The 23,148-nt window shown below is 37.7% G+C and overlaps 1 long non-coding RNA gene across 1 annotated transcript in view; it reads left to right on the top strand.

Moving 5' to 3' along the window:
• Positions 1 to 23,148, top strand: part of LOC135322529 (uncharacterized) — a 316,505-nt gene that overhangs the window by 286,593 nt on the left and 6,764 nt on the right. Inside the window, exon 9 of the long non-coding RNA XR_010383142.1 lies at positions 11,079 to 11,160. This is a non-coding gene — a long non-coding RNA (uncharacterized LOC135322529). The remainder of the gene's footprint in view (positions 1 to 11,078; positions 11,161 to 23,148) is intronic.

Raw genomic sequence — 23,148 nt, forward strand, 5'->3', positions numbered from 1 at the left:
TAACCTACTATATTTATAGTTATTTTTACTACTTTTGCCTTTTAACCTTCAAATAGATTTTCTAAATTATTAGCCACCACCTTGATAGCATTATATTTTTCTGAATTTAACTATGTATTTACCTTTTCTAGTGACATTTATACTTTCATATGTTTCTTTCTGTTACTAAATAGTACCCTGTCATTTCAGCTTAAAGAAATCCCTTTAACATTTCTTGTAAGTCTGGTCTAGTGGTGAAAAACTTCAGCTTTTGCTTGTATGAAAAACTCATTATCTTTTCTTCATTCTGAATGACAGCTTGGCCAAGTAGTGTATTCTTGGTTGGCAGTTTTTTTTTTGTTTGTTTTGTTTTGTTTTTCTTTTTTCCCTTTTAGCAAGTTGAATATATTGTGCCACTCTCTTCTGGCCTGCAAATTTCTGCTGAAAACACCTGCTCATAGTCTTATGGGGGTTCCCTCATACTTAATAAATTGTTTTTCTCTTGCTGCTTTTAATATTCTCTTCTGGTCCTCAACTTTTGAGATTTTATTTATAATGTTTCTTTGTCTGGGGATCTTTGGATTCATCTTATTTGGAACCTGTGGGCTTCCTGGATCTGGGTATCTCCCAGGCTAGGAGAGTTTTCATCCATTATTTCCTCTAAGAAGTTTTCTGTCCCTTTTCTCTCTTTGCCTTCTTGGATCCCTACAATGTGAATATTGGTTATCTTGATGTTGTCCCTTAAATCCTTTAAGCCATCTTCACCCTTTTTTTTCACTCCTTTGTCTTTTTGCTCCTCTATTGCATGAATTCCACTGCCCTGTCTTCAAGTTAACTGATTTTTTTTTTCTACCACTTCATTTAGTCTACTCTTGAACCCCTCTGTTGAATTTTTCAGATCAATTATTTTATTCTTTAATTCTGTGATTTCTGTTTGGTACTTTCTTAAATTTTCTGACTGTTGAAATTCTCACTTTTTTCATGCATTGTTCTCTTGACCTCAGTGAGCATCTTTACAACTATTATTTTGAACTCTTTGTCAGGTAAATCACTTAGATTGCTTTTATTAATATCTTTTCCTAGGGTTTTATTTTGTTCTTTTGTTTGGAACATATTCCTATGGTTCTGCATTTTTCTTGACTTTTTGTGAATTAGATAAAATAGTCATCTCCCCTAGTCTTAAATGAGTGGCCCTTGTAGGAAATGGACCTTATTATTGAATTCTGCCCTCGCTCTTGATTGTCTCTCAAACCTTTGATTATCCAAGCAGACTTCTTTTTTCTTAGTGGTTCCTATAGTTGACTGTGTGCCAAGACCTGTCAATATTCCAAGGGGAAACATCTGTCAGCACTTAGATGTAGGCTTATCAGAACCCAGACCCTCAGGCAGCAGATTTTATAGTATGCAAATGTACCTTTTTCAAGGGAAGACTGGGAGCTTGGCTTTTCTGCCTGCACCATTTATACTGAGCCTTGAGGGGGAAGCCAGTTAAGAACTGGTTTTTTTGGTTTGCTATGATCCCAGTGAACCCATGAATACAAGCCCTGTTGGCCACTAGAGCCAGACAGTCAAGGTCTGTGTACTCTGGGTGGAAGCCAGAAAAGCTGGGGTGCCAGACACATGCACGGACTCCTTTCAAAGAGACACCTGCAACCTGGGGCGGGCAGAGGGAGAGCACAAAGATGGCATCTGCTGGCCTTCTTGGTCTCTAGGGAGGATTTCAGTCAGCCCCTAGGTGTGTGTTAATTTAGAAGCCTGCCCTGAGTATGCAGCTTTTAAGACCTGCAAATCTGCTTCTTTTACAGAAAGTCTTGGCGTTTCAGCGTGCTGCCTCTGTGTTGTGCACCTGGTCGAGGGGAGGGAGGAATAGCCAATTAGGAACTGTTTCGGTTTGTTAAACTCCTATGGGACTCAGATATGTATTATCTCCACTGGTCAGCAGAGCTGGGTGATCTAGGGATGCACACCCTGGAGCATCAGACATGTGCACAAACTTCTATCTGGCTGTCTGGAGTGTGACAGAGAAAGAGCATGAAGTTGGTACCTGCTAGCGTCTGTCTCTGGAGAGTAAGTACAGTCAGCTTTACATATTAAATCATAAGCCTGCTATTCAGGCTGCAGCTTTTAAGACATGTAAATAGGCTTCTTTCAAAAGAAAAACTGGGCATTTCAGTTGGATGCCTCTCAATGAACCCTGGGGAGAAAACTGTGGTGAGTCCTTGCAAGTCTTTTTAAAAACTGTTTCTTAGCTCACTATAGCATTGTTGTCTCATGGATGCAAGCCCTGTTGGCCTGCAGAGCTAGATGTCTTGGGATCCTATCTCTCGGGGAAATCTTGAAAGTTGGGATGTCAGATTTGTAGTCCAAACCTTTCCCTCAGGGAGAAACTGGAAGTTACAGTTTCCTTCCCAATTGTGTCTCAACCTCTCTTACCCATTTCAATATGATTTTTTTTTTCTCATTCACCTGATGTGTAGGAGTGGCTCAGCTAGTTCGGATTTCACAGGTAATTGTTGCATATTTAACTGTACATGCAGTGTGGTCATGGGGGAAGGTGATTTCAGGAGCCTCTTCTGTCAATGCCTTGATCAGAATACCACTCTTTTTCATTTCTATTACTTTTTCTCTCCTTTGACCGGAGATCTGTCTTCAATTTTGCAGATTCTTTCTTTTGTCTGATTGATCCTGCTGTTGAAACTCTCTATTGCATTTTTAATTTTATTCATTGTATACTTGAGGTCCTAAATTTGTTTTGTTCCTTTTTTATGGTATCTGTCTCTTTGCTGAACTTCTCATGTTGTTCATGCATTGTTTTTCTGAGTTTGTTGAATTGTCTGTGTTCTCCTGAATTTCAGTGAGCTTCCTTAACACAATTATTTTGAATTCTTTTTCAGTAACTCAAGGTCTCTGTTTTTTGGTGCTCAGTTACTGAAAAATTTTGTTGCTTTGTAGTGTCATGTTTCCTTGCTTTTTCGTGTTTCTGATGGCTTTGCCTGGATATCTGTGCATTTGAGGAGAAGTTGCCTCTTTCAGTCTTCTCAGCCTGGCTTTAGTGGGGAAGGTGGCTGTGAGGGTGCCAGCTGGGAGGAGTGCAGTCAGAGCATTCCTGGGAGGGCACAGTGGTAAAGTTTCTGCAGCTCGCTCTACTGAGGTCAACATCAGCAAAGACTGTGGGCTCTTCTGTGGTCAAGACTGGGGAGGGTCTGGGGCTGGCATTAGTGGCTGGTGCTATGGGGGGGGTCCTCATGTTCTCCTTTTTTGCTTGTGGGAAGACATCTTAGCTGAGTAGATCCTTCTTGGTGGTAGATATGGCATGCTAGCACTCAGAGCAGCAGTGGAGCCAGGGTCCTGAGATCAGGCACATGTAGAACCGTGGAAGTTCCTTGGTCCTGGAGCACAGATGCCCTACACTCAGTGTCAGAGGTGTGAGAGTATGCAGATCTCCTGTGGACCTGGGTTCTTGGTCTGTGGGGCTTGCTGCAGTTATTCAGGCCCCAGGGGCAGGAGGCAGTAGCATCATGGGTTCTAGGATAACAGCATGCAGCAGTGACTTGGAACCAGTGGGCAGGGTTCAAGAGCAGTATATCCCATATCCTGAGGATACTGGGCCCAAGTCCCAACTGTGATGCTAGGGGACGGGGCACAGAGGAGCAGCAGTGCAACCCTGGTAATGGCATGCAGTAGACATCAGTTAGAACCCTGGGCCTGGGGCAAAGAGCTCCACCAACGCAGCCTGGTGATGGTGGGTCAAAGCCCTGACTTAAGACCCAAGGGAGCGGTTCAGAGCAGTGGAATCTTAGACCTGGTAATAGCGAAATCACAACTTGAGACCTGGGGGCTGGGCAGCAGCAGCCGTGGTCCCATAGCTGGTGAGGCACTATGGCATCCTGATTTTGCGGAGCCGGGCACAGCAGCAGCTAGGGCAGCTGTGGGCAGATCTCCCTACAAAAAAGACAGCTCCAGCCCTGAGGAGTCTGGGAAGCTCTGTCAGCTGGGTTTAGTGTTGCTGAAGACTGTGGGGTTCCTCTGTAGCAAAGGCTACAAATGTCCATGGCAGTGAGGCTTGCTGGAGTTCACCTGCTCTCCTTTCCCTACGGAGTGAACTCCCTTGGAGAGGATCCCTCTTGGTACCAAGCTGCTCTGGACTAGAGAATGAAGTAGCACACATAAAAATGTCCTTTACTTTTCTATGTGGCTATTCTTGCTTGTTAATTTTTACAGGATTACTGTTGCTGCTGCTTTGTAGTTCAGTTTTCCCAGAGCTGTTTTCATCAGTTTGTAGTTTTTTTTTTTTTTCTTTAATTGTTTTTGTTGGGGAGATGAATATTGGAACCTCCTGGCCCTCCACTTGCTTGAATTTGACTCTATTTTAATAACTCCCTATCCTGATTTGTTTGTTTTAAATAACATCATAAAATACTGCACTTATTTTCTTTTTAATCTTGGAATCACCTAGGTTTATAGGTCTTCTTTTTATAAGCTTAGAATTTGCATTTTTAATCTCCAAGCTGAAATCTCAATCTGTCATGCTCTCTCCCCACCCACCCACATCTCCCTCTCTCCTTCCCTTTCCTTCCTGATTTTAAAGAGTTCAATTCAGCTTATTTACATTTTTAAGATAAATATATTTGTATTAGTTTTGTCATACTTTAAAAAAATATATTTTCTCTATTTTAAGGTCTTTCTAAACTAAACATTTTAAAGATGTTTCATTTTCCAAGGGTTAGAAAAAAGACTGGCTGGTAGATTAAGAGGAAGACATTCATTCATTTATCCAGTGAATGTTTGCTAAATATCTATACCTTGTTTCCAGTACCTTTACTGAACAAATGCAGAAGAACTCCCGTTCTGTGAAGGAGCTCACTTTTCCTCGAACAACTACCATTAGACCAATTGAATAAGTAAACTAGTTAGCCAGTGGTTAATAACCTGGTATGGAACGAAAACAGTATGATGCTAAGAGAAAATCATGGAGACTGTGAGTTAGGAGTTTGAATTTTAAATAGGGGAATCCAAGTAGACCTCTTTGAAAAGATGACATTTGAGTAAAGATTTGAATGAGATGTGACGATTAACTATGATTTTACGATACAGTGTATTCTGAGGAGAGAGATTCTAGTAGAGCCAATTGCTCTTCTGATAATTGAGGAAAGAGGTTGACGATGGGCAAAAATATAGATAGAATTTTGAGGTAGAATGTACATGCCTCGTTTTGTTAGAGAGGATAGGAACACATCATTTGAGGATGGGTTGAAAAATGTATGGGAGTTGACAAAACATTGAAAGCTCATTGTGGGAAAGAAAATGGGTACAAACTAAGGATGAGTAAGACTGTGCCCAGGAACAATTTGGGCTGAGAAGAGAATTTATCTTGAGTAGAAGTCAAGTCAACACAGTTAGGCAATTTTCTTTGAAATGCTTTTTGAGCTAAATGCAGCTGAGAGTGGGACTGTCGTTTGTTCATTATGTGCTATATGCTAGTCTTTGGTAGACTGGTTTATAGTATCTCAACATGAGTGCACAAATGATTAATTTTACACATGAGGTAACTTAGACTCAAACAGGAGAGGATACACTGTCTGATGTCAAAATGTTAGTAAACATCTGAGCAATTAGTATTGCAGTGTATTGCTTAGGAAAACAAACAAACCACACATGCATGCACGCGCGCGCGCACACAGACGCACAACCACACCATACTCTGGTTGACTTCAGATGAGGTTTTTATTTTATAAGGTGAGAATGCCAAAAAGCCGTGCTGATGAAAAGTGATAATTTATACAGACTAAGCCCAGAGGCAAGTGTGCCAGAGGTGATGGATTAGGCAGAAGGGGATAAGCAAGGGCTAAAGATCACGAAGAAGGAAGAACAAGGCAGGTTGCTTCTTCACGCAACAAGAGACCTCAGTTGTTTTTACCATTTGGGTTTCAAATCTTATGATGGTGAATAACAATATATAATTTGTGAAATGAAATGAGATAGTTAGAAACGTAGTCATTTATTTTGTGTTGCGATATGAAAAAATTCATAGTGGTGAAATGCATTCATGTGTAATTCTTTTTTCCCTCTTTAGCAATATATTTTCTCACTAAGGTACAGCATTAATGTGAAATTTCAAGACACTTTGTGTTTTTTAAAGACTTATTACACTTGCAGATGGAAATGCTTTTGAAATTATTTATATCAAACATTATCTCTGTGTTACTTTCTCATACGTTGCTATGTTGTAAATGTCTTTACAGATCTCTTGCCACGGCTATAAAGCATTTTGGATGGTATTTTAAAAGTAATGCCAAATATAAGTGATGCGATTGGAAGGAAGTTAATATTGTGGGATTTAGCATTTGGCAGTGGGAATGTTATAATATTCTAATCATTCATCTTTGTTGAAAGCAATTTTCATTGAAATCACAAATCAGGTATCATTTGATCCACAATATTAATGACTCACCCTTGAATTCTTACATCATTAGCAATAACCACACATACCATTTACATGGTGCAGTGCTGTTCAGTTTTCACAGCTAGGTTTTTAATATTTCTGTGTCACTACAGTGGCATATCCCGTAGAGATGCTTCAGCAACTATCTTGACACAATGTAAGGTTGATAAATATGAATTATCTTAAATCATTTGTAATGAAATTGAACAGCTGACCCAAGGGCTTGGGTTAAGAGAGGCAAGTGAATATATTGTACAGCATCATTTTTTATTTCTTTTCAGTTTGATTTTTCTCTGTGATGTGTAATGAAATAGATTAATGGGCCCAATTCCATTACTGATTAAATGGATTTGACATGAACCTTTAACAGGAAAGTCACAGTGGCAGTCAGCTTCAGATCAAAAGCTTTAAAATTAAAAAGGAAGGATGGTCTTAGGGAGAAAGGGACTCCTAGGCAGTTATATAGAGGGAGACTTGTTTAAATTCAAACGCACCATTTGATTAATGCAGGGATCATGCGGCTACGTGTCACTGATAAGCTGGCCTGTGTAAAGTAGGTACTGTTAAGTTATGAAAACACTTCATGTGTAGACCAACTTTTCTTTTCACTTTTCAAATACATTTTGAATACTTACACTATGTGTCAAACATTAGTAACTGACAGTCTCCCCGGAAAGATAGGTTGATGTCCAAATCCATGGTACCTATCGATGTGGACTTATTTGAAACAGAGTCTTTGCAGATATAATCAAGTTAAGATGATGTCATCAGGGTGGGCCCTAATGCCATAGGACTGGTGTCCTTATAAGAAGAGAGAAATTTAAAGAAAGACATAGAAAGGAGGACAGCCACATGAAGACAGCAACAGACAAGGAAAAAGTCTTGTGACAACAGAGGCAGAGGTTGGAGCAGTGCTATAGATCAGTGGCCACCACCATACACTAGGAGGCAAAGAAAGCTTTCTCCCTTATAGGTTTCAGAGGGAGCATGGCCCTGCTGGTGTGATTTTGGCCTTCTTGTCTCCAGAACTGTTGAGAGAATACATTTCTGTTCTTTAAGACATCTAGTATGTGGTATTTTGTTGTAGCAGCCTTAGGAAACCAATATAGAATTATATATTTTAATAAGCCCTGGGAAAAGCTAAATGGTTTGATCAATTTATGAAGTAAACTGATATACTGTCTCATTCAGATACAGTCACCACTGGTGATTAATACAGCACTCACAGTAAATTCATTTAGGGAACTTAAAATATTACTAAAGAAAGAAACACACCAAAAAACATTCCACTATAAATGACAATTTTTCCTAGTTCATGACAGTGGTACAGAAATGATACTGTCATAATGTCTAGTGAAGAAGAGACTTATCTTGACTTTCTGTTGAATAGAGATGCTTCATGGAAGAGGCAGCATTTGAGCTGAGCTCAGGATAGCCTGGGTTTGAATATACAAACTTGGAGGGAAGAATTTGAGGAGGGAAACATGTGAACAACTACAGAGGCAAAAAGCCCATGTGAACAGGCTGCTAAACACCCATGCTCTGGAGTCCAGTCTAAGTCTCTTTGGTAGTGGCAAGTGCACTGGGCAAAGTTTTGACATTAAACCATGTTTTTCCATTCCTTTTTCATGGGCTCAGCCTCTAAGGCAGCAGGGAGGGGTTTCTATGAACTGTGTCTTCAGGGCAGAGATGATAAGAATAAAACAAAAGGGGAAAAAACAAAAGAAGGAATCAAATTCTTCATCTCTGAATGTCTGTAAACTTATGGTGGAGGCAATGTTTTGAAATGACTGGTCTTTTAATTACAAGAAATTTGTGCTTGAGGAGGAAATGTTTGTTTATTTTTCTGTCACTGCCAGAAGCTTCCATTGAAATATGAAGAGCTAGTGCTTGTTGGAATTTGAGCCAAGAATTGATATCTTAGAGGAGGAAAGTGAGGTTTAGACTGATTGTTATATGGGAAGAGAGATCACAAAGGAATGTGACCTTAGAAACAATGGTTCTCTGGGAAGTGCCCATCTCCTGTGTTTTGGACCAAGCCCCAGTGAGTGGAGGAGATGAAGTAAACCCCCAGATATGAGGAGAAAAGACTAATCACTGGGCTTCCCACAGTATAACCGAGAAAGCCACACGTCTTCTGAGAAAGCTCACTATCCAAATGGTACCTAGGATCAGAGCAGCAGTTGATTGAAGGAGATTCTTAGATCGGTAAGAAGTCAACCACACACAGTCACAAACTCCAGAGTAGTGTAGGAGTGTAACCAATGTTCCTGAGCGACCAACCCCTGCCAAAGATTCAGAATTGTGGGGAGGATCAAGGTACCAGCAGAGGACTTACATCTGGGACAAAGAGGATGTGGATTACATGGTCCTGACAATTTAAACAGTGGTATAGAGCCACGAATTGGGCCAGTGAAGGCAATAGAATAGTGAGGGACAGATGAATGTGAACTACATTTCCTCACAGACCAGAGAAGCCAGAAACTGGCATGAGAACCAGATGTCTCCCTTCTAATGCCAGGATAATATATAACTCCACCCTAGGACTTAGATGACTCAGTGAGAAGTTAAGGAGAACCACGCCTGTGTATGTTTGTGTGTGCTTGGTGATGGTGGTGTGTGTGGGAGGTGGAATTCTGCAAGACTTACTTTTAAAACAGAAGTAATTTAATTGCCATGAGTTGGCAGAGTTAAACATTTTTGATATCCATGGAATTGGGAATCTCAATAACAGTAATTGCAGTTGTAAACAAAGTTGTATTTGACACATCTGACTTTGTGGACTTGTGACTATATAAGTGGTATCTGCTATGAAAGAAGTTGACACAGAGGATGCAATAAATGAAAATAAGCCCAAGGTCTATAAGCCAGGGATGACTGCTGATAAAACGTCACAATTGTGAAGTACCGTATTAGCACCAGGTTTAGGTTCAGCAGTTTCACATTAATCTTCCCTCATATGCTTCAGGCAACCTTATGCTTATAGGTCAGATGAAAGGAACTAGAACTCATTAATATTTAATACTCTGCCTGACATAGTATAGGCAGCACTGATAACAGACCTTGTGTTGGTCTGAGAACCAGGTTCATCATATCCTCCTTTATTCTAGTCAGAGCACATTCCATATTGTTCCAACTAAATTCTTTATATAAAAATGTCTGTAGTTAGAGGTGAGTTACTTTATTCTGCGTTTCCTATGCTGCAGTATTTACTGGTTTTCAATTTCAGTCACTGTGATTACATATATTTCTCCTTGGTCTGTCTCTTCTTGTCCTCAGGCGCTTCCCTTCTTTGCCTATAAATTAGTCTAAAGCATTAGGCTCAAGAACAAAGGAAAATCGTGGTTAAGTCTCTACTTAAGGAAGTCTCACCGCTCTTTTCATCATAAAGATGCGTAAAGAAAGAGCTGCTTCTTGACAGAAGTTAAAAATGTACACTGGCCTATAATATTTTATGGAAGCAATCCGGTTCTTAGATACAGTCCAGTAACCAAATTTAAAGAACACATTGTCCCCAAAATGAAATCTGGTTCTGTCTAGAAATCTGGTTCTGTTTGTAAAAATGAGCAGGTCATCAAGCCATTGTGGCGGCTGTGGTCTTGCTTACTACTGATGTCAGAATTTAGGTAATTCAGGAAAACAAACAAAAGGTTTTGGTGATTCTGTCTAATTCATAGATGATTTTGAGTGAGAAGCAATTGAACATGCTTCATAGTAATAATTATGTGATTAACTCAAACAAAAATCCATTATTATTAAATTCAAAAAATGGCTGAAATAACACATTCCCTAAACCAAGTTTCCTGTGAGTTCTTAGCATTTTTTGACCAAAGACACAGTTGTAGGTGTCCATGGCATATTTAGACTATTTTCCAAAATCAATAGATGCTTGAGTAAAGTTCAAAATACTGTAATAAGATGCTGTAGCATTTTCTTGGGAGAAAAATATAAGATAGAAGTGAGTAATGTTTTTATTACTAATACAGTTGTTTCAGACATTGCTGTTATGAAAAGTTACTATTATAAAAGATGAAATGCAAGATAAGTTTTTGTACCTTATATCTATTATGATAAAATAGGGATAATTTTATATTTTATAGCAGAATTATACTGTTGACATACATGCTTTTACTTTAAACAGCCTCTATTCCTTAGTAAAGAATATTTAATTTGAAATGACATGTGAACATTTTTCCCTATGCAGAAATGTAGTTGGTGATAATTATGCAATATAATTTGAAAAGAAGTACCCATAAAAGGCTAGGTCTAGCTTGCTCAGCTCAGCACAGCTGAAACATTGATTAGAATGCTCTTTTAAAAACTTTTTTGTACCTCATGTGTTAGGCTTAATACTGCCTTTGCTCAAGTTCTGCATTTAATGAACAAATACGTCGAATACTTTTTTCATATTTGTGTAGTCTTAGATCATATCTATTAGAATTATTCTCAATTTTTCAAACTCCTGCAAAGTTATTTTTTAAAACATGTATTTTGCTACTTAAGGTGAATATTAAAATCTAACTTTTCGGAGTTAATGCTTAAATCACTGTTTCAAACTTGGAGAAAAGTAATTTAATATACTTTGCGTCTAGAAACGTATGCATACTCAAAACTCTCTATTCCCTTTATTTAAAAATTATCTGACCTTTATTCCTAGGGCTGGAGTTCTGCTGGGACTCTTGCTGCCAGATGAATGTGAACCACGTTTCCTCGCAGCAGGCATAGCCCCAAGGAGCAAGGTAAGTCAGTCTGGGAATTTTGCTCAGTACCACGGGAGTAATGTTTAATGTCAGATATGAAAGGTGAGTATAGAGCAACTGATAGTATATGAAGCAAGTGTTAAGGAATCGAGTTGACCAGAAGGTTCACAGACTCAAAGGAAGAATAAGGGAAAACACTGGGACTTGGCCATGCTCAAGGCAAAGAGGTCAAGACCATTCCCACTGGATTCTGATTTTGAAGCAAGGATCCATGGCAACCAGGTTATAGGTAGGTTGGGAACAGAAAAAATATTTAGAGGAAAAGAATCTTCAAAAGGTTATAGATAGCCTTAGAGTCTCTACTACAAGTGACCATTCTTTTACAATGATTGTGTTGCTATTTTGACTTTGTGGATCATGATTCTGTTTTCTCAAATTAAAACTTTGGAACTGCATTTTTCCTTTGTAAAATTTTCTAAAATGACAGAAGATGATTATAAAATAGGACCTGAAGTATTTACTAAGCTTCATACAGGTAAGTTACCATTAGTTGGCTTGATTACTCTCTGTTTTCTCAAATTAAAACTTTGGAACTGCATTTTTCCTTTGCAAATTTTTCTAAAATGACAGACAATGATGATAAAAGAGGAACTGAAGTATTTAGTAAGCTTCACACAGGTAAGTTATTGTTAGTTGGCTTGATCACTCTGTGCCAAACTCTGTGAAGTAAACTGAGTCAGAAACTTAGCTCATGGCCACTTACCAGTTTATTTGTTTGGAGAGAGCAAAATCTTCTAAGATGGTCATTTATGAAATATTTTTGTAATTTGTGGAACAAATAATTCTAAGCTTCCCAAGAATTGACCTTAGTGTGCAAAATGACAGACTGTTGAAATTGATTTACTAGAAATTATAGAATGTGCTCTGAACGGCTGAGGCCAATTCAGAATATACGAGATAAGTGAGGAAGCTAAACCAACGTATTTTTTAGTCCATTTATTCCTTATACAGTAAGCACACTGATATTTTTAGTCATCACAATATACATCATATTTTGGGCTATTCATCATATGTTCAGTTAACACCTGAATATTTTGTATAAGCATACTAGAAAATTTTAATAAGTGAATTTTCAATTTATATTAAAATTCCCATAAAATGTAATTTATAGCTCTTCAAGGAATGTTCATTACTGCTTATTACAGCAGTTCATTTCTTCAGCAAATGGGAACTAATGGGATGTAAGCACACAGTCACCCTAGATACTTTTCCTTAATTTATTAATACACAACAAGAGATTTTTCTCAGTGTCCATATTATTCCTTTTTTCATATCGGTGCTTTCAGATCCCAGATGCAGTGTGGTGAAATTTATTCAATGTATCCACTTATTTCATTGTTCAGTATTTACTGAACAGCAGTAGGCTCTGGAGCAGTTGTGACATATTGGTGCTATAAAAGCAAATAATGGAAGGCCTTTGATTCCAGGGAGCGGACAGTATAGGCGATAGTGATCACTGTGTTACCAGCTAATAGCTGTCACACATCCTCAATATTAACATCTAACATATGAGTGGTAAACACTTTTTAATTCCTTATAACAATTTAAAAAGTGACCTTTAATGTGATCTTCATTCTACAAGTAAGAAATGTGAGTCCCAGAGAGAGTAAATCCGCTTAGAGGAACAGAAGTGATAAATATCAGAGCCAGTATTTGAACCCAGGCAGCATATATACTGCAGTGCCTGTGCTTGAACCCACTATACAAGGGAGAAAAATGCACAGGATGCTATAGGAGCATGGAGAAAATCCACATCAATCAGATTCAAGAAAATCTTTACAGTGGAGGCTAAGTTTAGTTTTGGAGAACAGACAGGAAGAAGAGCTCTCTGAACACTGGGAAGGAGAGGAATTAAGTTTATGTATCTGAGAATGGCAAGTTCTGTGGGGTTGATTAGAAGTGGTCACGTGTGAAAATGGCAGGAAACAGAGCTAGGATTTGAGGGCAAGCATCAGGTCATGAGGGACCTTGGCTGATCATCTGAGAAATTTGAACTTTACTCTGGAAGCTTAGGGGGAACAATTGAAACATTCCAAGGGCTTTACGCAAGGCTGCAATATGATCATGCTTGCCTTTTAGAAAGTTCATCCTGGCAATGATCTGGAAGAGAATTGAAGAGGCTAGTTAGGATAAAATTGGAATAAACTGGGCAAAAGTTGGTAAAACCCAAATATAGGTATTGATATATGGGAAGGAAAAGGAAACAAAGATAAAAGGATGTCTAATTTTAGTATTTAAAATGGCTTTCATTCAAAAGCATTTTACAGAAATCTCTCTAATTTGTTTTTATTGAAGTATAGTCAGTTAGCACAGTCCCAGTCATGCACATACATACATGTATTCATTTCCATTTTCTTTTTCATTAAAGGTTATAAGATACTGAATATAGTTCCCTGTGCTATATAGAGGAAATTTGTTTTTTTTAATCTACTTTTTATATATAGTGGTTAACATCTGCAAATCTCAAACTCCCAAATTTATCCCTTACCAACCCTTTTTCCCCTAGTAACCATAAGATTGTTTACTATGTGAGTTTTTCTGTTTTGCAGATAAGTTCATTAGTGTCCTCTTTTTTTTTGCTTCCACATATGAGTGATAGCATTTGGTATTTTTCTTTCTCTTTCTGGCTTACTTCACCTAGAATGATGATCCCTAGGTCCATCCATGCTGTTGCAAATGGAATTATTTTATTCATTTTTATGGCTATGTATTCCATTCCATATATATGTCACAACTTCTTTATCCAGTCATCATCTGTCAATGCACATTTAGGCTGTTTCCATGTCTTTGCTATTGTATATAGTGCTGCTATGAACATTGGGGTGCAGGTATCTTTTTGAATGAGAGTTGCCTCCAGGTATATACCCAGGAGTAGGATTGCTGGATCATATGGTAAGTCTATTTTTAAATTTTTGTGATCTCCATACTGTTTTCCACAATGGCGGTACCAATCTAGTTTCTAAGAAGTTCTACAAGACAGATGTTTATTAATGATGATTTATGATGAGGTAACAGGCTTAGAGAGGCTAAGCAGCTTCCTCATGCTTTACAGCTGGTCACTGAGAGGTACAGGGATTCACAGTTGTGAGTGGCTTACTTCTTTCTAGTCTAAGATGCTCCTTGCCCTGAAAGCCTTTACGGACAAAACTTTGCAGATCTCAGAGCAAACTGAGGGCAGAATGGTAAAACAGAAGTATGAATCTAGATTAACACTCACGTTTTTGGTATGAGTATGAATTTTGGAGTCGTTGCAACAAAATCCCAGCACAGTTTTCTCAAAAGAAATGTTTATAATTGCTGCATTCATTTATTGTCTTTTTCTCCTCAAATTCTGACCTGGCATCAGACACACCTCATCTCTACCAAAACAGTTCTTGGTAAGATCAGCAATCCCATTCCTGTCTCTAAGTCTAAGGAATATTTTTTCTTTCTTAGTCTGCTTCTCAGTAACATTCAGCTCTATATTCCACTTTCTTGGATTGTGACATTATGATTTGAATTCCTTGCAACAGTACCCTTTAATTTTCTTCCTACCTCACTGTATCTTTGTCAGGCTTATCACCGAAGGCCATTACATATTGAAGTTGCTTAAGCTTAGAGGTAGAATCTCTCCTATTCTCCCCTCTTATATTTTCGTTCACCCTCATGACTTCTACTATTAGCTATACAGAGATAACAGGCCCTTTCTCTAATACCCCTTCTTGGCAATCTCAAAAGCACCTCAAATATAGGATATATATATTTTTTTAAAAACTCATAATTTTCTCCCTCAGTTCTATTCCTTTCTCAACTTTCCTGATCTTTGTGAATTGCACTGCAATTCTTCTATTTTTAAAAGCAAGTAACGTAGCAGTCATCTTGCACACAGCATTCTTCCTCACCTTCTGTATCTAAAACACTTCCCTTATGATGGTGCCCCCCACGTTTAATGCCCTTCAATTAACTGTATGACTTTCAGGATAAAGGGTAGAGTTCGTACCATGGCCGTCAGGACCCCGAGCCGTGAGACTTCTACTGCTGTCCTAGGTTCATCTTGTACCAGTTGTCCTCTGCTGCTTCTCATCCCGTCCCACCGGCCTTCTTCCTGTCCTCCTTCCTGTTCATACATATTGCTCCTTTTGGCTTGAACAGTCCTTTTTCTGCTCTTAACTAGATATTTGCTATTCAGTCTACAACTCTTGAGTTCACATGTCACTTCCTCTAGGAATGTTTCTCTGACCTCTTTATGTCAAATCCCTCTATTAAGGGCCTTAGAACCTGAAATGAAGGTCAAGAGAAATCCTTCCTCTGTTGTAATTTTCAGTGTCCAATTGACTTGTTTAATATAAAATGCTTCCAGATCACAGATTTAAAGATTAAGTTTTCTTGAACACACTATCTTTTAGAGCTCAAAACTGTGTTGGTTTTCTGCCTGCTTTTTTTAGATGGAACTCTGTGTCAAATTTACCAACATCAATGTGTTTGTGGGGGAGGTTTGTCTGTATGATAGTGTGTACATATTTTTCTGCCATTGATGATTTCAGAAGGCAGAAGTGGTAGACATGAGAGGGAAGATGTTTGGGGCAGGATACACTTACATATAAGGGACTTGGAAAAGATCAACCAGGGAGGAAAACGATACAAAGAGAAACAATGTTGAAGTAATGAGAAGGACAATAACTCCAATCCCAGAGAATTTAAAATAAAACATTTTAAGCCTGTTGGACTAGATACACAATTTATTCCCAGCATATTTAGGCTTGATTTGGTGGAGAGAGGCCTTCCTAGGCAGCGGTTCTTTGATGCCCTGCCCTGTGACTTTGAATTGCCTAGCCAGCTTCAAAGGAATGGCCTAAACTTGCTCTTATTCTCTTTATATTAATTTAAAATTTTCCCCTATGGTTTTTTGTTTTTATAAGCAAAAAATGCTTTTCTTTGTCCTGCCAAGATTTTAGAAACAATAAACACAACTAGACATATCCCTCAAAACTCAGACAGAAACAAAATAAACTCCTTTTGGCTGAAATCTTTTCTTTCCCCCATCCAGGATAATTTTTATTTTAACGGAGCCTAAAAGGGGATAAAACACAAGTATGCGGTGCTTCCTGCCCCACACAGAAAGAGCTAAAAATATCACAGATAAATGTTTCATTGAAACTTCAGCTCAGTTTTTATAATTCACGTTATCTACATTGTATGGATAATTTTCTGAGAACCTTTGTTTGCTTCCCAATGAAAATTATAATACAGCCCCAATTCAGATGACAACAGTGGACTCATGGCTACTGGACAGATAAGTACATTTGAATTGTAATCAAATTCTAACACCATGAACTTTGCAAGGCTCTCTGACAGGTAACCCAAGTGGGTTTCCTTCTAACTATGGAAAATGTAACTCTTGGATTAAGAGGGAGCAAGCAAGCCATGTGAGACACCAAGGTAAGGCAGAATACATCTTGCTAGAGATATCTGTATTTTTTGAGAACAAAATTCTATCCTTATAGAAACAGACGCATTATGGAGTAAAATGAAAATCTTACATGCATTTTTTAAGACCAAACATTGACTTGAAAAAAGTTTGATACTTGTGGGAGGTCCTGGGTTTATCTTCTTATACTCTTCTGATATTTCAATATCTTAATGCAAAAGTTTAAGAAGCCACAAATAGGTTATCTCCAAGGTTTCTTTAAAGTTTAGCGTATGAGTTGTTTAAATATTTTTAACAGAAACTCACACTTTAATTAATGACTTCTTTCTGGTACATCTGAGCACCATCTCTTCCTCTTGAAAATGCACAGATGCACACTCTGATTAAAAAGGGATATAGCATAGTGAAAAAACACGGGTTGAGATCACATAGATTTGGCTCCAAGTTTCATATCATTACTTAGAATCTTGAATAGTTACTTTTAGGCTTGCTTCTTTGTCTATTAAGTGAGGACAGAAATTCTGTATTCCATGTGTGAGAGCAGAGGCTAAATGTGTACATTGTAAAGCAGATGGCTGTGACTACACATAAGGTGGCCATCATCATAAAAGTGTGTTCCCTCTTTTCTAACTGGATTGGATTTATTGATAGTAGTTGACTGTACTTTACTCATCTTGGTATCCATAGGACATAGTAAAATGATTTACAAACTGTCCATGTTCAACAGTCTTTGAATTTAAATGCCTCTATTGAAGCCATTTGTTTTGTTCCATCCTGCATTGACAATTTTATTTTATGGTAAGGACATATCTTTGACCTGCTATGATCTTCATGAGAATAAAAGTTATGCCTTAATTGCCCTTGTGTGTTCTTGTGCTTAGTACATAGTTTTGGTTATCCTGGGTACATGATGAATACTTCATGAATTTCTCTCTTCAAGCAGCCCTGCCTCCAGTTCTCCCATTTTGTTTAATGAGGGTTTTGTGACAAAGAAATCATTAAGCAAAATGGGAAAATTAGAGGTGGAGCTGTTGGAAGAGAGAATTTCAACAAGTATCCATTCATGGACCCAGGCTGGCCAAAGCAATGTGTTTAGTATGAGGACACAAAGAAAATTAAGGTATAACTGTTATTCCTCACTCTTTTATCTAAAATCCAATCCAAATTTAAGCTACATCAATTTTTTTCTCACAATGTTTCTTGTATCTTTCCATTTCCACTAACTCTCCCCTTTCTCTAATTGCTTACTGCCACAGAATAAGAATTTAGGAATTCTTTTTAATCCATTTTACTCCTCATTCTTTTTCCACTATACTGTTTTCTATTCCACTCACCTGTAAATCTTTAATTGCCTTCTGCATCAAGACCCTTTCTTGTTTTTGTTTTTGTTTTTTTTATTTTACTAGTCACTCATGAGTCTCCTTTGCTGATTCTTCATCTCCCTGTTCTCTGTTTATGGTAATGGCCCAAGACTCAATCTTAAGATCTCTATTAGTATTTACTCTTTGGGTTTTAAATACCATTTGTATGCGGGTGACTCCCAGATACATATCTGCAATAAAGATCTCACCCTGAATTCCATTTTTTTTAAATCTAACTGCCTATACAACTTTTATACTAGGATGTCTATCTAATAGGTATATCAATCCATGCGGTGGCATCCAAAGCACTTCTCATTATCTGACAATCTAGATAATAAGTAAATAAAATGTAGTTTTACTGTCTGTCTATATTCCTTTACTAAAATGTAAGCATCACGAGGTAGAGATGTCATGTTTTATTCTTTTTTTTTTTTTACTACAAATGAACTGTGCCTGACAGACAATAGTGCTTCACACATGTATATATTGCATGAATAAAGGAAGAAAGGAATCAAGCAGTGAATAGTATATCAAGACTATTCAATACTTAGCAGTTTCCCAGGAAGCAGAGTCTGAGGTGGAGATGAATGGTGAGGAAGTTGATTGGAGAGTACTCTCAGGGTAAACTCCTGTGAGCCAAGAGAAGAAAACAGCATTAGGTCAAGGGAGAAGTCAGTCTGTGGTTCCAAGAAGAGCTGTGTGGCTGAGTTGGCATTGTAGAGCCGTCTAGAATTGGGGCCAGCATAGGGGGTGTTTCTAACCCCCATCAAGCACTGAAAGCAGGTTCCCTTGGTGGAAGAGGCACTTTTTAGACAAAGGTAATGTCTGCCTGGGTCTGTTAGCGGCTCAGCATCAGGAGGAGCACGTGTTTTAGTACAGTATCCGCTATGCTATTATTTTCAAGGTCAAATGAAACAAGTAAACTATCAAAATGTTTTAAAATTATAAGAAGAAATTCTAGGGACCCACATAATTAAATATATCTAGCTAACACATTAAAGAAAATCATCATAGATAGATCAATATGCAGGATTTCAAAAGATAGAGATAAAAGAGCAGTTTTTCAAAGTGGAGGACAGTTCATGGGCAAATTAAGTAGAGCAATCCAGACAACAAGAAGCTACTGGTTTCAGAGCATTTTCAGCATACGCTTTCATCAGTTCTCATGTACATGAACTCCACACATACACGCTGCTGCTCACTTCCTATGTATCTGAATTGTATCATTCTAAGAATCTCAGGGTCTTTGGGCTAACTCCTTTTCAATACACGTCACAAGGACTGCCTCTCCTGATAATTCCTGGAGCAAAGTTCTACGTTTTTGGGAGATTGTAAATGGCCTATCTCAGTGCTGCCTACTCCTTCCTTTCTTTCCTTTTTTAAAATGTATTGCTTTTTTTGGAGAGAGGAGGCAATTAGGTTTATTTATTTTTAATGGAGGTACTGGGGACTGAACTCAGGACCTTGTACATACTAAGCATGTGCTCTGCCAGTGAGCTCTACCCTCCCCCCGCCAACTCCTTACCTTAATAGAAGTTTACTGGCTTGGAGTAGCTATGTGCTGAAATCAAAATACATGCTTTCCTTTCAGTTAGATGAAGACATAGGACTATTATGGTTAATGCAGTGTATCTTAGGTTTTTTTGAGAAATATTTTCTTTATATTAAAAGTGCCTCTTTCTCTTTTGCTCATTCTGTGTAGAGTGTGGATATGAGACAGAGGGGGCAGTGCCATCTGAGATCCATCAAGTAGCAAGTGTGAACATGAAAGTCAGCACACGGCAGATTCATAGTAGAAACAGAGAAACAAGCCGGTTCCTTGAAGGTGGTCTTAAAACAGTTGCAAAACCCCTGGAGTGATTCCCTCTACATTGCTAGTGAGAAAAATAATCCTTGTAAAAGACTCCTAGCTATTGGGTGTTCTGTTATTTGTTTCTAACCACATTCTCAAATGATAACATTTTCTTGTTTACCTTCTCTTTTCATTCTGTATGTTTCCTTCACATTGTCTTTCATAAACCCCATATGCTGGTAACTCAAATCTGGGTCCTGTCTTCTGAGATCCAAAATGATATATTCAAACCTGCACTGAATGTCTTCCGGCATTTTTATTCATAAACTCATTGTATTTTCCCCACATTTTCCCATTTCTTCTGATAATGCCCATAGGTATTAGCATTCAAATCAGTAATAAATAATGAAATCTAGAAGTCAGCCCAGACTCCTTCCTCTTGCTTACCCTGTTCAGGTGGTCCAGTCTTATGTCACCTCTCAGAATTTAACTCTTATCAGCACTGTTTTGTCCGGGCTTTCATCATCTCCTTTGGGCCTCGGTGGTCCTCTTCTTTCATTACTACACCTCCAGTCCCCCAAACCTTCCATCCCTTATGCATAATGGAATTAAAATGACTTTTCTAATATTAAAATCTGATTTTTAAGCCAGTTGTTCCCCATAGCCTTTGTAATAATGTTTAAACTCTTCAGCTGGCATGTAAAGCCTTAAATGATCTGGCCTCTTCCTGACTGTCTTAATGCACTTCTGCCCAATCTTTCCTTTAATTTTGTGCTTAACTCACCAGACATGCCAAATTACTTGCTCCACATGCACACTGCTCTTTTGAGCTTCCATACTTTGCATATGTCAGTTTCTCTCAGTGAGAACTCTTCCACTGTCCATCTGATAGACTTCTGCTGGTGCTTTGGAATTCTTAAATGTTCACAACCTCCCCTGGCATGCTTTCCTTCAAGAAAAATGGATCATTTGCAATTTTCTTACAATTTTGTGATACGCATTGGTCTTTTACAGCTTTTAAGGTAGAAAGACTTAGCATAACATTGATATTGTGCAAAAGGTCTCCTCACCAGAACAGCACTCAGAACCGCTCATGAAGGAGTGTCTTTCATAGCGTGGAATGACAAGCATCAGTACGTAGTTTTCAGTTAGGTGGAGATACTCTGTATAAACATATATGCATTATGTAGTTGGTCTCTGACTTCCCTTTCCACCTCAGACTAGTGTGAGCAGCTACTCGGAATATGTGTTTGCTGTACGGAAATAAAATTTCCTGTGGCTATCTTAAAACTGATGAGAGTTTCAAGAGCCAGTTAACCCATATTAATCTCATGCTGTTCATGTTCTCCAACAAATTAATAGTGAAAAAGAAAAAATACTGATTTTTAATATTTCTCTCCCAGTTGGTTCTGAAAAAATACTTATTTCTAACATTTTGGTATATTACTGTAACATTTGAGAAATAGGCAAGGAACAAAACTGAGAGACCGAATAGCACCTAGAGATAGATGCTGTGTTTGGAGCTATAGTAGGTGAATTTAAATGGATGGGTATATTTGGATATACTATTTTTTATTTTTTTATCTACTAGCTCACTATTATATAAAAAGATACTTTAAAAGATAAAAAAAAAAACAGCCAGATGAAGAGATGTAAGACAAGTTCTAGAAAGGACCTGAACACAGAACCTTTGTCCCTGTAGAATATGTGGTGTGCTATCCTCCTGGCATGAGACTGTTTTCTATTTTATTTTTACTGTAAGTAATAAAATGCACTTAACATAAAATTTACCATCTTAACCATTTTAAAGCACACAGTTCAGTAGTTTTAAACACATTCACATTATTGTGCAACCATCACCACCACCCATCCCCATGACTCTTCTGAAACTCTATATCCATTAAACAATGTCCCAATGCTCTCCTCCCTCAAACCCCTAATAACCATCATTGTACTTTCTGTGATTTTGACCTTAAATTAAGTACCTCATATAAGTGGAATCATACATGATTTGTCTTTTTGTGACTTATTTTGCTTAGCATAATGTTCCTAGGGTTCATCCATGTCATGATATTTTGCAGAATCTCCTTCCTTTTTAAAGGCTGAATAATATTCTATTTTATGCATATGCCACATTTTGCTTATCCATTCATCTGTCCATGGCTGCTCGTGTTGCTTCCTTGTTTAAGCCATTGTGAGTAATGCTGCTGTAACCATGGGTGTTCACATATCACTTTAAGACATTATTTTCAGTTCTCTTAGGTATCTACCCAGAAGTGGAATTGCTGGATCATGTGATCATTCCATTTTTAATTTTTTGAGATACCACCATACTGTTTTCCAGAGTGGCTGTACTATTTTACACCCCTGCTAAAAGGACACAGGGTTTCCACTTCCTTCACATCCCTACCAACATTTGTGTTCTGTTTTTTTAATGATAGTAGCCATCTTAATGGATGTGAGGTGGTATGTTATAGTTTTGATTTGCATTTCTCTAATGAATAGTGACATCAGGCATCATTTTATGTGCTTATTGGCCATTCATACATCTTATTTGGAGAAAATTCTATTCAAGTCCTTTGCCTTTATTTACTTATTTACTTTCTGTCTGGTTGTTCTAGCCATTATTGAAGTCCTCAACTATTATTGTAGAAGTGTCTGTTTATCTCTTCAGTTCTGTTTTGCTTCATATATTATGATGGTTTGTTAGGTTCATAAAAGTTTATAGTTGTTACATATTCTTACTATATTGAATCTTTTATTGATATATAATATCCTTTTCCATCATTTAACTTTCAAACTGTTTGTGTCTGTGGATCTTAAGTGGATCTCAGGGTAGACAACATATATAGTTGGATCTCATGTTTCTGTCCATTCTAGGAGAGTTTATTTATAAAGTCATTTCAAATAAGTGACTTATATCTGTCATTGTGCGACTTATTTTCTATATGATTTACAGCATTTTAGTGTCTCATTTCCTGCATTACTGTCCTTCATTTGTTTGTTTTTTTGTAGTAAAATGTTTAAACTGCTTTCTCATACCCTTTTGTATATATTCTATAGCTATTTTTTGTGTTTTCCATGGAGATTACAACTAATATCCTAAAATTGTAATACTCTAATTTGAATTTATACCAGTTTAACTTCAATAACATACAAAAATTCTGCTTTACAGCTCTCTCCCCACCCCTTTGGGTTGTTGATGTCACAGAAGTGCATCTCTATCTATGTGCCCTCAGGCACTAATAATTCTTTTAAATGCATCAGTCCCTTTATGTAAAAAACAAGGTTTGGAGTTATAAACAAAAGTTATAATAATATTAGCTTTTACACTAATAGTTGCTGTTTTTTCTGTTACGTGTAGCAGTCTCTTGAAAAGCATATTTACAATCACTACAAGTATATCT

Source organism: Camelus dromedarius, chromosome 11 (assembly GCF_036321535.1).
Source record: "Camelus dromedarius isolate mCamDro1 chromosome 11, mCamDro1.pat, whole genome shotgun sequence".
In the NCBI taxonomy this organism is placed as follows: domain Eukaryota; kingdom Metazoa; phylum Chordata; class Mammalia; order Artiodactyla; family Camelidae; genus Camelus; species Camelus dromedarius.